The sequence below is a fragment of the Tamandua tetradactyla genome, chromosome 21, assembly GCF_023851605.1.
Source record: "Tamandua tetradactyla isolate mTamTet1 chromosome 21, mTamTet1.pri, whole genome shotgun sequence".
Classification (NCBI taxonomy): Eukaryota; Metazoa; Chordata; class Mammalia; order Pilosa; family Myrmecophagidae; genus Tamandua; species Tamandua tetradactyla.
Window position 1 is genome coordinate 3,170,888 of NC_135347.1, and position 17,044 is coordinate 3,187,931.

The window sequence follows — 17,044 nt, forward strand, 5'->3', positions numbered from 1 at the left end:
GTACAATCAATGGCTCACAATATCATCACATAGTTGTATATTTATCACCATGATCATTTCTTAAAGCATTTGCATCACTCTGGAAAAAGAAAAAAGAAAAAACTCTTACATACTATGCCCCTTACCCCTTTTCTCTCATTGGCCACTAGAATTTCCCTCTTTTGTTCCCCCTATTTTTTTTTCATATTCCCCTTGCCACTTCCTTTCATTGTACAGATGAGCACATTTTAAAAGAGATAATAGGATTTTTATTGATCCTTAAGTCCACTCCTCACCATAATAAAGGAGAAAGGAAATATTCATGACTCACATATTTTGTAGAATCTGTTTTTGAAAAACTATCCTAACCTGAAACATTTTTCTAAAATTTTAACAGTGGTTACGATCTTAAGAACAAAATAGATGTAGATGTAAATGTTGCATATTATCATTGCCAGATTCATCTTCTTCCTTCAAAGATTCCTCAGCATATTTCTCTGCTTCTTCCCTTATATCTTTATGGAACAATTCCTTTAGTTAATTCACCAGCTCAGCTGACCCTAGTTAAAAGCTTTATCCTTAACTTCATCACATACTATGTACATTATTTTGGTAACTTCCTTAACTGCATCACAGCAAGTCATTGCTTTGATCTGAAACTTTTCTATTTCTGTCTTTGCAGCTTGCTGAGTTTACCAATGGCACAGCTCCCAATAAAGCTGTGAAACACCTCATGGATCAGTCATGTAGAGTTGTAAGACCCGAGCATAAGACTGCAGCCAAAAGGTCTAACCTGCTGAGTGTGTACGCACAAACATGCATGGACACTGTCTGCAAGTTGCTTTAGTAGAATGTTACAGCCTGAGTTCCATCCAAAGCTGGAAGCTTCCTTTGCTATGCCTGCTAAAGAATGAGCATCTGCCAACAAACCTACTACCACCTTTCCAACATGCCGATCGACATTAAAAAGTCATTTGTTAGAACCTTCATAAAGTTTAGAAAGGACTAATTTTTCTACCTCGGAGACAATGCTGTCTTTAAATCTGATTCTGATAGTGGGATTACCTTTTCAACAGCCTTCATAGCATATGAACTTGAAAAACTCTTCATCAGTGGAGATTGTAGAGGCTGCCCCATCATCCTCAGTGCCGATAAAGCTCATTGTTTAAAACTACCAGGATGAGTATGGCTTTAAGCCCTCGCTACTGACATTTTTGACCAGATAATTCCTTAGTGTGGGGGAACTGTACAGTGGATTGTAGGATGTTTAGCAATACCCTTGGCTTCTACCCACCAGACACCAGTAAGCATCCCAAGTTTTCAGTCATGGCAGCCAAGTGGTTATGTGAAATTTAGATCTCTTGCCTAGCCCTGTCCCACAGATTCACTGCTGAACTATTTTGTACTTTTTTTTTTTTAACTTTTTAATTGAATAAGATTGCATATATGCAAAACAAAGAAAAAAGCAATAGTTTTCAAAGTACTCTTCAACAAGTAGTTACAGGACAGATCCCAGAGTTTGCCATGGGCTACCATAAGATCCTCTCAGATTTTTCCTTCTAGTTGCTCCAGAATATAGGAGGCTAGGAAGAATAAATAATTTTCTTCATCATTACAATCAACTTTTTTTTGTTTTTTGTTTTTTTTTTTGCATGTGAAAAATAACATATATATAAAAAAAAACCAATAAATGTCAAAACACAGCACCGCAATTAGTTGTAGAACAGCTTTCAGAGTTTGGTATGGGTTACAATTCCACAATTTTAGGTTTTTACTTCTTAGCTGCTCTAAGATACTGGAGACTGAAAGAAATATCAAAATAATGATTAAGCAATCATATTCATTTGTTAAACCCTATCTTTGTATAACTCCACCATCACCTTTGATCTTTCCATCCCACTCTTTAGGGGTATTTGGGCTATGGCCAATCTAACTTTTTCATGTTGGAAGGGTCTGTCAATAATGTAGGGTAGAGAGATGGAACTAGCTGATGTTCTGGAGAGGCTGGGCCCTCTAGGCTTCACTCTTGTACTTTCTTTGTTGCTTTTAAAATAAGAAAGACATCAACAGCGCCTCATAACCCCGTGAGAATATAATGGGGACACTCTGACCCACATGAATAAAGTTGTACCAGATCTTACAGTTTTTCAAAGACAGTCGGATGGTCCAGATTTTAACATAATAATCAGCAGTTTCTATATATAGAACATAAAGTCTATTAAAAAGCCATATTTGAGGGCTGAATTCAGCTTACAGAACACCAATTGCCAACATATGCTTTATGTATATTGTTTTAAAGCCTCACACTAGCCCTTCAAAATATATATTATTTTCCCCTGGAACGAAAGCTTTCAGTGAAAAACCTGGAAAAGTGGGTAATTCTTGAATGAGTGGTGAGTGTTGAACTCAAATTTTCTTCCCACAGAGAAGGTTTGATATAAAGGAACAATCTGGAGATTCTCGGATACCCTACACATCTCAGTGAAGATTTTTTTTCTGATTTAAACATTTGAAACAGAATGAAAGGAAGCATGCCCAACTCAAAGATTATGGAAGAAATGATGGTCTCCAGGCCAACACGAGCACAAGGCATCGACAGTGCCCATGAGCTTATGCAGTCCAATCTCCAGGCTTAGAGTCCTCTGAGGGTGAAGCTCGGCCCTGCCCACCTGATATCCCACTCTCTCGTGGAGTGGCAAGTAGGTGGCAGGTGGGACAAAACCCCTTACAGACCTTGCTCATTGTTGCAGCCCTCTCCGGTGGGCCTGGGTAAGACCTCACCCAACATTCTCCCCTACTGCTGCATAGAGCCACAGCTGATAGTTCAAAGTTGATCTATCAATGAAGCCTGTTTGATGACCCTTCAAGAAACTGAGTTCTCCTTGAGGAACCAACTCATGATCTGTCTTCTAACCCCTGTGCTCTTGTTGGTAAGGCCCAGGCTCGGGGCATCAGATGCTCCATCTTCCTAGGCCAGGTGTCTTAACATGGCACTACAGTTCCTTCCCACTGTTGGACATTTTGCAAGTTGCTTACCTACAATTTAAAGCAAACATTTTTCTTTTAGTTAGGGGAATCAGAATTGCCATTTATTGGCCCATCTTTCTACCAATTTATGGTGCTGTGTTGTTTTCTTTTACATCCAGCGATGCCGGTCACTTGATTTGGAAAATGTCTCAATAGAGAATACTAATTGCTTCTCAACATTTTGGCTAACATCAAGTGTAGTGGACAATACTAGATTCGTTTTCTAGATTATTACTTCAGTAGACAAAAAGGGACTTTCCTAGTGTTTTCATTTTCAGTAGCACATCACTTAAGACAAATACGTGCTATCCCTCACAACCTTCCCTGTACACAAAGCCACCATTACTATTAATTACTGAAATGTTCTTGCGGATTGAGGATTGGTTTAAAGCCAAGCATTGGGGAGTCAAGGGTGAGAGGCAGAGATCAATTGGGTCCCTGAGGAAATTAGGCTGTAAACTCCGAGAGTAGCTATTTACCATTCCCTAGTCTCTTTAAATAGGCCCACCCCAAGCACATCTAGGCTTTGGAGGAGGGAAAAATCATATGCTGATGTCCTGACAGCCATCCAGATCTTCAGGTTTGCTCATTTTGTCTGTCTTCAGGAAGGAAGCAATATAAGCCAACAATTAGTGAGTATAGGGTTGGTATGAGGCTTAAATAAAATAATATATGTCTTAGTTTACCAGAATGCAATACACCACAATTGGAATAACTTTTCAAAAAGGGGAATTTAATACATTACAAATTTATAGATCTAAGGAAGTGAAAGTGTCCAAATTAGGCACCAATAAGAGATAACCTTCACTCAAGGAAGGCCAATGGGTCAGGAACACCTCTGTGAGCTGGGAAGTCGCGTGGCTGGCATCTGCTGGTCCCTTGCTCCTGGGCTCCGTTGCTTTCAGCCTCTGTTTCTGTGGGGGTTCCTCACTTTACTTCTTCAGGGCTGGCTTTCATCTCTTGGCTTCCTCTGGCTCTCTCCAGGTTCTGGCTTGCTTAATATCTTAAGGCGACGACTGCTGGGCTCCAAGCATCTCCAAACATCTCTGTCTCTGTGTCAGCTCTGCTTTGTCAGCTCTGTCATTTCTGTCGTTTCTCCTTTTCGGCTCTGGCTCTCTCCAAAATGTTTCCTCTTTTAAATGATTCCAGTAAACTAATCAAGAATCACCTGGAATGGGTAGAATTGTATCGCCATATAATCAAAGGGTCACACCCACAATTAGGTGTGTCACATCTCCTTGGAGATAATCTAACCAAAATTTCCAACCTACAGTATTGAATCAGGTGCTCTCACAAAGTTGGATTAGGATTAAAGCATGGCTTTTCTAGGGTACATAATACTTTCAAACTGACACAGTATGTGACGCCATGTGACAACCCATTCCCATTAATGATGAAACTGGCTGAGGATCATGCAGTTAATCAGTGGCTAAATTCATGTTTCATTCATTCAATATTTATTAACCATGTGGTGTCTAGAGCACAGTTCTAGATGTTCAACCTGAAACTGCCTGTGGTTATAATCCAAATATTCACTCCAAGATCAAGACAAATAAGAGACACTCCCTTTGCCCAACTCCCTGCCCTCACCATGGCCCCATAAACCTTTCCTGCTTCCCTCATCAAAAAATGGGACTCACCTATCCTATTATTGGGTATTCCCCAGATTGTCTAGCAGACAGACTTGGAGTAATGTCCTGAAATCTTTCTCTCAGTACAATATTGAGTTTCTACTATTTGTAAACTATCCTATAAGGCACTGGGGATACAAAGACAATTAAAATGTAGTGCCTAAGCTCACATTTGTCATGGCCCACCACATACAGAACTCTGAGCTCTATATAGAACCTATATAATAATAGGTTCTTTTTTTGTTTTTTGCATGGGCAGACACCGGGAATCAAACCGGGTCTCCGGCATGGCAGACGAGAACTCTGCCTGCTGAGCCACTGTGGCCCACCTTCACAGTTTTTATAAACCATTTGCTTTTCATAGTTTTTTCTAAGGGAATCAGAATATTCCATATATCAAGAATCTATTGGGCAGGCCACAGTGGCTCAGCAGGCAGAGTTCTTGCCTGCCATGCCAGAGACCTGGGTTCGATTCCTGGTGCCTGCCTATGTGAAAAAAAAAAAAAAAAAGAATAAAAATATAAAAACTGTGAAAAAAAATGCCAAGATAGGAGCCCTATTACAAGGGAAACCAAATTCTGTGTTAGGATTAGATGGCCTGGGTTCATTTTCTGCCCTGGTATTGATATTTGAAATGTGAATTTGTATGGCCACTTTTCTTCTGTAATGAAATGTTTGAAACATAGCAAAATACCTAGAATAACTGAAAGACTCATGCATTTATTTCCACATCCATAAAAAACGAGGATGATGATAATTGTCACCAGCTGATTTCATATAAATGTTGTCTGCAATAAATTATTTGAACCCTCCTGGAAATGAGACCCGTGAGTATTTGTGTGTGTGTGCATGCTTTAATCTAAGAAAGTGCTGTCATTGAGTAACTTTACTAATTTTGGCTGTTTCATTCTTTTCATATATGTCTTATAAACACAATGGGAAAGTTAAGGAAGAAACCAAACATGTTGAACTTATCTTTATACATGTCTATGAATCAAGCAGAAACCGAGGACTATCTGTGGCTATCCCAAAGAAAATCACCCTACAGTTGACTGAAGAGCCATGAGGCAGTGCTGTGGTCTGAATTAATCTGCATCAGTGATTTGCATTAATTTAATTTGTCTGAAAGGTCTTAGTTTTACATTTTACCTAACTGGTACAAGTCCTGTTTACATTATATTTGTGTGTTAAATAGGTGTGCTACAACTACCTATCTCATTTGCTCTTCAAAAAAAAAAATTGCATTTTTTTCTTTACTGAATTTGTTAATATCCACTGCAGTGCCCGATGCACAGTTAACCAATGCTAAGCCATGTGTGTGTCTTTTAAATTATGTGACTGTGTTGGGATTTCCTTTTAATCTTGATGCCTAACCTCTGAGCCAATGGCCACTTTCGTCCTAGGTTAACTGTGTAGAAAGTTGCACACCTACTAATTTAAATCCCCATCCCCAAATCACTTAACTGACCTGATTTTAATATTGTGGGGTCTGATATTGAGGTCCGTGTCCTAAGTTCATAGGTGTTAAGGATACAGCAACAAGCCAGGGGGGGTCATCCTTCCACTCATAGACCTGTATTAAGGAAAAAGAAAGAAAGAAAAGAATAGACCAGAATTTAAAAAAAAATTAAAAAAAAAGGAAGTCTTCCCACATTACAAAAGTCCCCCTGCTCCTTCCGTGATCACCCTCCAGAGTTGCTGATAGTTTCGTAGGGCCCCATCACACATCATTTATGGGAAGTGGAGTCGCTGCTCCCTAGAACCCAATGCCCACCCTCCAGGGGTGCCGTGGGGTCCTCTGCCTGCAGAAATCCCCCCCCCCGGGGCCTTGAGTCACGGGCCCGTCTGAGCCTTGTTCAGATCTGGTGTGCTCCACGGGATCTCCAATGGACAATCTCCAACCATTAGCTCTGCACTGGGCATACCATAGGAGAAAGGAGCCCACACATTCATTCATTTCATACAAAGATGCCCAAACTAACTACTCTGCCTTTTGGCACTGCTCCGTTGGAATACTCTGCCTGACTAATGCAGCCCCTGGTTCTATGTGAATGCTCAGCAGTGGGCTAGTTTTATGCAGTTCCTTTTACTTGCAGAATATTTTCTTGCCTCTGGACTCTTTTCCATACCACATTCTGTTTCTGCAATCTCTCTCCCAAAAGAATTTCCTCACCAAATTAATTTTGATCATCCTTCGCATTTTGGTTTTTCTCAGTGTTAATCTATTCTTCCCCAACCTATACTAAACAAGTTTGATGATTTGCCTATGTCAGTAATTCTCAGAGAAAGCTCGGTATACTGCTTATATGTATTGATTTGTCTGTCCCTCCACAATATGATAACCTTCTTAAGGGTAGATGTGGTATCTTATCTTTGTAAACAGCTCATAGCATAGCGCTGACATACTCACTTATTTGTTGAACAAATAAACATATGAGTGCATCATGACCCAAATAATCAAAGCCCTCTCATAAAAGGTAGGGATCGAGGAACACTGCTTTGAATGTGTGTTGATCATAATATGAGAGAGGTAAAGGACTGTATGCTGAGCCTCCTATCTAAAGTTGCTCATTTCAAAACCACAACCCTGCACAAGTGCCTCTGATGGGTAGAGCCAGGGTCACTTGCCTGGAACCTAGACACAAAGAAGGAGTCTGGTGGAGATTCCAGGGTTCTTTCTTGGATGGTGGGACTCAGAAGGTTAAAAATTTCCTAAACACACAGGTGTGGTCATAAAGGGACAGACAACCAGGTGACATAGCGAATGTCCACCAGACAGCACTACTCTTTGTGGAAGATAACCATCAACACTGACCTCAAAAAGTCATAGCTATACAAAAAATGTTTATCTGATACAAAATTTGTATTCTAACTAGTGCATCTCCTAATAAAACTTATATGAACAGTTTAAATGAACAGCATAAATACATGGAACCTTGAGTAGGGCATGAGATTTTCTAGGTTTGTCCAGAGTGATGCCCCAATTAATTCCAGAATGATTTGAATAGTGAATAAAAAAGTATTTGCTAAGTCCCCTTGGAGGAATGGTAAGAAAGGATGAAAATTCAAGTGCTCTATTTGGAGAAGGCCTGATATTCTCGCAAGCAGTGGGGACAACAAAATCAATAGGCTGACCTCTCAATCTTGGGGTATGTTTATATGAAACTTACCCTCACAAAGGATAGGCTAAGCCTACTTAAAATGAGGTCTAAGAGTCATCCCCAAGAGAACCTCTTCTGTTGCTCAGATGTGGCCTCTCTCTCCAGCCAACACAACAAGCAAACTCACTGCCCTCCCCTCTCTACGCGGGACAAGACTCCCAGGGGTGTGGACCTTCCTGGCATCATGGGACAGAAATCCTAGAATGAGCTGGGACTCAGGACCAAAGGATTGAGAAAACCTTCTCAACCAAAAGGGGGAAGAGAGAAATGAGACAAAATAAAGTGTCAATGGCTGAGAGTTTCAGAGTCAAGAGGTTATCCTGGAGGTTATACTTATGCATTTTATAGATATTCCCTTTTCAGTTTATGGTGTGTTACAGTGGCTAGAGGGAGGTGACTGAAACTGTAGAGCTGTGTTCCAGTAGCCTTGTTTCTTGAAAATGATTGTATAATGATATAGGTTTTACAATGTGACTATGTGATTGTGAAAACCTTGTGTCTGATACTCCTTTTATCTATGATATTGACAGATGAGTAAAAAATGTGGATTAAAAATAAATAAATAATAGAGGGAACAATGTTAAAATAAATTGGGTAGAGGGAAATACTAGTGGTCAATGAGAGGGAGGGGTAAGGGGTATGGTATGTATGAGTTTTTTCTTTTTATTGCTTTTCCAGAGTGATGTAAATGTTCTAAGAAATTATTTTGGTGATGAATATAGAACTATGTGATGATATTGTGAGCCGTTGCTTGCACACCAAGTATGGAATGTCCATACGTTAACAATGTTCATGTTTGTATGTTGATAGGTTTTATTAATAAAAATGTAAAAAAAATAAAAGTGATGGCTATAAACCTGCTTCAGCCTGAAACCAGAGGCCAGCTGTAGTAGTTTCCTACTGCTACTATAACAAATTACCATAAATTTAGTGACTTAAAATTAATCATCCTTCAGTTCTGGAAGTCAGAAGTCCAAAATGAGTCTCACTGAGCTAAAATCAAGGTGTTGACAGGGCTGTATTTCTCCTGGAGGCTGTATTTCTCTTAGGACAATCAATTTCCTTGATTTTTCTGCTTCTAGAGGTTGCCTGCATTCCTGGGCTCTCGGCCCCATTCTTCTTTCTTCAAAGCCAGCAACATCACACCAAGTTCTTGTCACTACCATCCCTCTGATCCTTTCTTTCTAGCATCCATCTTCCTTTTATAAGGACCCCCAGGATTACATTGCCCCACCTGGTATAATTTTCTCACCTCAAACCTGGTTGATTACCAACCTTAATTCCATCTTTGGAAGTCACTTAATGTATTGCAAAAGTTCCAGGGATTAGGATGTGAACACTTTTTTTAAAAAACTTTTTTATTGTATAGTATAACACATATACAAAGCAAAGAAATAAAAATGCAACCGTTTTCAAAGCCATACGATTCTCTCATATTTTTCCTTCTACCTGCTCCAAAATATAGTAGGCTAGGGGGCTTAAATATTTTTTTATCATCACAATTGACGTTTTTCTTTCTTTTTTTGTGAAAAATAACATATATACAAAAAAAAGCAGTACATTTCAAAGCACAGCACCACAATTAGTTGTAGAACATATTTCAGACTTTGATATGGGTAAAAATTCCATAATTTTAGGTTTTTACTTCTAGCTGCTCTAAGATACTGGAGACTAAAAGAGATACCAGTTCAATGATTCAGTATTCCTATTCATTTGTTAAATCCTATCTTCTCTGTATAACACCACCATCACCTTTGATCTTTACATCTCTCTCTTTAGGGGCGTTTGGACTATGGCTTTTGGTCAGGATGGAATTGTGGATCCCACAGTGCCAGGCTTGGATGACTCTCTAGGAGTCATCTCCCATGTCGCCAGGGAGACTTTCACCCCTGGATGTCATGTCCCATGTAGCGGGGAGGGCAATGATTTCACTTGCAGAGTTGGGCTTAGAGAGACTGAGGCCACATCTGAGCAACAACAGAGGTCCTCCAGAAGTAACTCTTAGGCATGTCTAATGGTAGTCTAAGCTTCTCCACTGCCTACATAAGCTTCATAAGAGTAAGCCTCAGGATTGATGGCATGGCCTATTGATTTGAGTGCCCTTAAAATTTGACACAATTTCAGAGGATTCCCTGATGGTAAGGTTTAGTACTTTCATATTCTTTCTCCCATCCCTCAAGGGACTTTGCCATTATCTGCTTTTTCATTATCTACTTTAGGTACTCTAGGATGTATCTAGGCATTACAATAATCTCTACAGAATTAAAGGACCTCTTTTATTCTGGGCTCCCTGTGTTTCAATTGTTCAAATGAGCTATACAGATAATACTCACCACTCCGGATTTAATGTGTCTGCTCTAAAAGTTTACAATCTAGACCCCCATTTTCTTATAAGCATTTTCTGAAAGTTACTATACCATTGTTGTTCTTTTGTTTCTGGCTTATTTTGTCTCACTAAATGTCCCATATGTTCCTTCACATTGTTGTTCCTTTTTGTAACATCACAACCTTCATTGATAAGTATACACCATCGTTCGCCACTCTACTTCTCAGTCAGTGCATCCTTCAGCCACCTGCATTTACTGGGCATCATGTATACTGTGGACACTTTAGTACGTGTGTGTGTGCATTATTCTGCCTTCACACCACCCCATACGAGTTCCTTTCTTCCTGGGTAATAATAATACAATAATGCTGACAATATCGACTAGTGCATGCATTTACTATGCTCTAGACACTGTTCTAAGCACTTCACATGTAACCACTCATTTGATTCTCATATCAACTCAATGAGTTAGGTTCTATCACTATTCCCACTTTAGAGGAGAGAAAACTGAGGCACAGAGGTAAAGTAATTTGCCCCAGTTCACATGGCTATATATGTGACAGGGGCTGGTTCCAGAACTGCTAGGCAGAAAAGGAGTTATAAACTCCTTAGGTAAATAACAAGACCTGGCCAGCTTTTCTTCCCTAAAGTATTTCTTTCTTTCCAAGGTGAGAATGAGAGCTATATCGTCTCTGTCTCTAGTTTTCTATGGGAAAACCCCTGTAAAGGCTGCCCTGGAGCCAGACAGAAACCTCTAGTTATAGTTTCCAGTCCAGACCCAGGACCCTGAGAGCCTGGAGGGTCCTCAGTGCATTGCTGGGTATTGCTCCAGAGGCTTCTGGAGGTTTCACTGGTTTTCTTTTGTCATGGTAACTATGATAGTTTGAAAGGACTATGCACCCTATAAAAGCCATGTTTTAATTGGGATCCAATCTTGTGGGAGCAACTGTCTCTTTTAAGTCCTATTCAATAACACAGGCTTGAATATTTGATGAGATTATCTCCACGGAGCTGTGACTCACCCAATTGTGGGTATTAACCTTGGATTAGAGGGAGATGTGACTCCACCCATTCCAGGTGGGTCTTGATCAGCTTACTGGAATCCTTTAGAAGAGGAAGCATTTTGGAGAGAATGAGAGAGCAACGAGAGAACCATGAGACCCACGAGAGTCACATAGCCAGAGACCTTTGGAGATGAAGAAGGAAAACACCCCTGGGGGAGCTTCATGAAACTAGAGTCCTGGACAGAAAGTCAGCAGACGTCACCATGTTTGCCACGTGCCTTTCCAGTTGAGAGAGAAACCCTGAACGTCATCGGCCTTTCTTGAGTGAAGGTAACCTCTTGTCAGTAGCTTAATTTGCACATTTCTATAGACTTGCTTTGATTAGGACATTTTTATGGCCTCAGAATTGAAAACTTGCAACTTATTAAATATCTCTTTTTAAAAAGCCATTCCGTTTCTGGTATATCTCATCCAGGCAGCTAGCGAACTGCAACAGTAGCCTTTGCCACTTTGCATAGTTCTCTGATAACTAGACACTCAAACAATAAGAGTCGGATTTGGTGGGAACTGGTGTTCAGTGGCAGATGGGGAAAGGTGATGCTTTTGTGATTCTGGCAGACTGCCATGGTATCACACAAAGAGTCAGTCCTATGTTTGACGAAGAGTCTCAAATTTAGGTTTTTACTTATTTCCAAATAAGATTATACTTATTGATTCAGACGATTTCTGAAAAGATTAGAAAAGGAAGACATTCAAACTACAACTTTAAACTTCTCTAGTGAATTTTGTGTGTGTTTAGGGAAAGGGATTGAGGAGGAGATATGTAAAGCGCATTTATTTGTAAATGTTTAAACTATACTCAAATTTCTTTAAACTTGTATTGGAATTGCTTCTTTATTTTAATATGGCAGGAGCCCCTGTGCCCTTAATTGAATGGCTGAGATTTTTCTTGACCTACACCGAGAAGCCTTTGTTCCAGATGGTGTATGCTGGTCGCAGGCTATGCTAATTCATTCAGAAATTCTTCCTAATGAAGATGACAGGGGGCAGTGGCTCCAGGCATCCTGGACTCCATTCAATCATTAAAGAACAGTAGGTTAGAAAGCGGACGCTCTCCCCACCACTCTCCAAAGAAGGTAGCCCAGCCACCCACACCATTCTCCTAGCTCAGATCCAGAATTTTTCAGGCTCTATTTTTAGGAGGTGGTTGGCAGGGAGGGAAGGAGGGAAGGAATACCCAGCCTGGTAGGGATGACCTTTCAGCAAGATGAAAAGTGAGGGCGTACCTAGCAAGATTGCTTGCTTTCAGCTGCCTGTAACAGAAACCACGGTTCAAACTGCCTTGAACCACAAGGAAATGTATTCTCACTCACAACAGGAAGCCAAGAGCAGGGTGCTGGCTCTGCTTCTCTACAGTATTCTTTGCACTGTCCTCTGCCTTATGCTCCAGGCAATGCCACAGCAGTTCCAGGAGACATTCAGAGACACCAATGTCCAGGGAAAGAACATGGCTTTCTCATGCATCTCTCTCAGGAGGAAAGAAGCCTATTTTGGACACCTGTAGTAGGCATCCTATCTGTCACCTTGACAAGCATCAACTCACCTGCTCATTCCTAAACCATCATTGGCAAGAAGGATGGGATTGTGAGGACTTTCTCAGGTTATTAAGGATGAGACATGTCCTGATGAAGACAGATGGGGTGGGAGTGGGGTGCAGGAAGATGATGGAGGTTTTGTGGTAAAACACTTTCAACCTTTTCTGGAGACTACTGTGGAAACTGGTAGACTGTTCTAGCATACTCTGTGGCTCTCCTGGGGTGTATGCGGAGTGGGATTTGGGTAAAAGATAGCCAGTTGCTTGCATTTAAGCAAAACGTAGTGAGACCTTCAGTTGTAACTGATTGTTCCTTAGAGAATCTAGTGGCCACCAGAATTAGGATGGTGAAACACCCATGCCCTTGGGCTACACAGAATATCAAATGGAATCCAAAGGAATTAAGAAACCTACCATATTTTATTTTTCATTTTTCCATAATACAACCAAGCAGGACTTTACTGATGAGAAGAAATGTGTCACTCTCCACCCAAACCTTAACACACATGGAGTGTTTCCTCCTACAGAGGATCCTCAGAAAGAAAGAAGGGTCACAACTTCTTCCCAAAGCAAGTAGCCTTCACTTTTGAAGGAAGAGAAGCTCAGGATCATTTTGACTGGCATAGAGAGAGGTGGGAAGGTGGAGGACTGAAATGTCAGGAAGTGCATGTGTTGGACTCTGATAAATGGAAAGAAAATGGACAAATTAACCCAAGGATAGAGGGAGAATCTCACCACATGAACAAGGAAAAATTCCTCGAAGAGAAAGAGATGAAGCTTTACATTGGAGCCATTGACTTAGAATTGCTGAAAGTTTTAGGTTGAGAAGGTCTCCTTTCTCCCAAAGCAGTCTTACTGTTGCTGGAGTGCAGAGAGCAGGCAGGTAGTCCCCAGGAAGTTCCAGTAGGGTGGGGGAATAGCCTCTTTGCCTCCCTCAGCACTCTCAGAGAGGAGAGCAGAACCTGTGTGGTGGGAGGAAGATAAAGGGATGGGTACCCATTTTCCTGTGCCTCCATCAACCTTCCTTGGGTTCCAGTGTACACAGGACTAACATGCTTCAGAGTAGAAGGTGGAAAACTAGATGATTCCATGTAGAGATCCCTGATTTGCCAGGCGATGGGAAGAAAATTCCTTCAAAAGGAGGAATTTCTTAAGTGGGTGGCCAGGATAGGAAGCAGAATTCATTCAGGAAATATCTCTTGAGGACCTACTAAGGACCTGGGCTTACCTGGGGAAAGAGTGGAGCACTGCAACCAGACTCTGTCCTCAAGCCTGCATAAACAGGGCAACCCTCCCCTCAGCAGATAAGCCAGATGCCTTTGCAGAACTGAGCAGACCCACTGCTGGTTAGGAAGAGCTGCTGAGAAGACACTCCCTCTGGAGAATCTGCATTGAAAGTTCACGAACCTTCAAGCCTCGGAAGTCCCCAGGTGCCTGTCCGTCTGTCCCGCAGACTTTCACCATCCCCTCAGTGATAAGATATGCAGAGATGGGCAATCAAAGACAGATTTTATGGCAACAGTCTGATGACCAGGCAGTGTATCTGTCAGGGCTGAGTCCAGGCTGAGAGCAGGAACAGGGATGTGTCATGGAAAGGCTCTGGCAGGCAGCTCTGGGAGGCCCTCTGAATTTAGCAGCTCTGCAAGCTCTCGGCAGTGTCTGAGGTAGAAAGCTGGAGTGGCCCTTTCCTGACCTTCCACTCAGACTCTGTCAGGCATCATCCCCAAAGGGAGAGACAGAGCAGAGACAGGGGCAAAAGAGGGCCACCTTACTAAGGGAAGCCCCCAACTGCCCATGAGTGTCCAACCTATAGGTGGTTTATATATTGAGGCTCTCTGCCTTAGAGCAAATGCAGCTTCTGGGAGCAGGATGTGACAGTCTCTGGGGCTTGGGGATATTCCTGTGACTGACTCTGGTAGGTGAGACGAGCTGAGGACAATGCAGGTGACCAGGCAGTGTTCTCACGTTAGCTAGACGGGCTTCCTGTTCCTCATTCTGGTAGGAGAAATTGACGAGTTGGCATCAAATATGAAATACGGTATCCCCTGGAGAATAGTATCTCTAATCTTGTCTCATGCTCCCCGGGCTTCTGAACGTTTTATTCACTTCCAGGTGGGGCAGGGCTCAGCGATGCACTTCCCACTTACCAGTGAATGCCGTCATGGTATAATCAAGGAGCTTTAAGTTGTAGATAACAGACCTATTCAAATGAGATGAAGCAAAATAAGCATGTTTAATATAAGGACAGGGAAGGTTTTATGGGAGTAAGGATGGAAAGTGTGTACCCGCTCCAGCAGGGCTACACCTGGGACCTGCAAAGTCTTCTGCAAACTAGGCAGCTTCTTCTCTTTCTCTCCCTCTCTTTTTCAGATTTTCTCTGGTTCTCCAAACACATGGCCTTCTCTAGCCGGCAGTACTGTCTGGCACCTTTGAGTTCCAATGATAAATTTCGAGGAGAGAAGATCAAGGAGGTCCAGCCCAGGTCCAGTGAGCCCCAGGGGTGCTGTGGTATGATGTGGACATGGTTGTCCTTACTGGGTGGGGTGAGTGGAAGCAGGATGCCAAGCTGGCCCCTGGGTTTGGCTTCTTTGGGCTAGCCCTACCTAACTGCCATCTAAGCTGTGCCCAAGGAATATTTATGACCAGGTACAGAAGCCCATTCAAACTAAATTAGTTTCAAAGAAGGTGTATTGAATGCTTCTAAGAGGCAGTCTCAAAATATCTGAGGTTGGGAAGGGAATCACAGACAGATCATAGTGATGGTGTCTGGAAAGTCCCTCAGTTTCTCTGGAGTGTCACGTACTCTTTTACTCCTCCCTCTGCCCAAACAGGGAGGGGTAAGAGTAACTGTTTCATTCACCTGCTGCTGTGGGTGGACTGGCTGTTTCTACCTACTCTTGGCTTCTCTGCTTCTGTAACTGAATGTGGCTTGAAGTTGCTATGGATCTGACCCGGGTCTATTTTTCACCATCACCTAACTGAATCCAGCCTCTCAGCTTGTGCTCCAAGTTCCTGTTACAGATAAGAGGGATTTTTTGTTGATGAAATACCCAAATATGGCTGAGCTAGATGTGGAAGAGGTGGGCCAAGAATTGTGGGTAAGGTAGATCCTCAAAGAAAAGTGAGTCAATGGCATCTCTACTGTATCAGGTGACATGATTCATCTGACGAGTATTTACTGAGTGCCTGTTAATAGGTTAATTGCTATCCTAGTGCTGGAGGAGAACAGTGAAGGAACGATATCAAATCCCTGCCCTCAAGGAGCTTACATTCTAGTGGGAGGAGATGACTGTAAACAAATACACAGACACATATATAATAGGTCAGGTGGTGACAAACAATATGGAGGAAAGTAAAGTAGGAAAAGGAAATAAGAAGTCCAGGGAAGAAAGAGAGATTTCCATTTCCTATAGGAGTTCAAGAAAGCAAGGCACATAGATATCTGCAGAAATAGCATTTCAAGGGGAAATGTGCTCAGGTAAGAATGGGCTTGGGCGTCACTTCTGGGGAAGATGGTGAAGAAAGGAGCTCCAGAACTGAGTCCTCACATCAGAATGACTAGTAAACAGATGGGAACTGCCTGAAACAACTATTTGGAACTCGGGAGACCAGAAGAACAGTGTAGAGCATCCAGAGAAGACCAGGAGGACAAGCAGATAAATTACAGTAAAAAATTCTAAATTGCTCTCTCCGCAGAGGCTACTGCTGCCCATCCCCCACTCTTGTAGCAGACCACTGTGGCAGGTCAGCTCACTGGCTAGCTTCTGGTGACAGAAAGGGACACAAAAATCCTCCTCCCCAAGGACAGCGGATGGGTAGACACAGCTGATCAAGTTTTTTGATTAGCAAATTTGTATTGCTTGGTTTGGGCTCTGAGGGCAGCTATTGTTTCAACCCTCCTCCTACCCCGAACCCCCCACCCCCTACCCCACCACAAAGGTGAAGGAAACCATTGTTTCAACCCTCCCTCAACAGAGGCAGGGGTGGGGGGTGGAGGTGTAAAGGTGCAGCACTTCCCAGGGCTGCAGGGGACAGTTATCTAAGAGCTGCATTTGCTTGGCAGGCCAGGAAAGCTCAACTTTGGGAAGCCATCAGCTTTTGGGGTCCTTCCTGATCCCCTCCCCAGAGTATGTTAGAGCTTGTCTGCATTCCCTTTGTAGATCTCTCGCCTGTTTTGGTTGGGTAAGAACAACTTGGGAAAGTCCTCTCTAAGACACTCCTCCCTGAATTTGTCCTCTAGGCAAAAGCAGGATAAAACAATGAAAGGACTGTGAAAAAACAGGCAGACAATCCAGGACAAAGGCCTGCTGGCATCAGATACC

General features: G+C 42.2%; 1 pseudogene; it reads right to left on the reverse strand.

The window, feature by feature from the left end:
- Window positions 1–387: 387 nt before the first annotated feature.
- Window positions 388–14,885, reverse strand: LOC143665802 (proteasome subunit alpha type-3 pseudogene; annotated as a pseudogene).
- Between the last annotated feature and the right edge of the window lie 2,159 nt (window positions 14,886–17,044).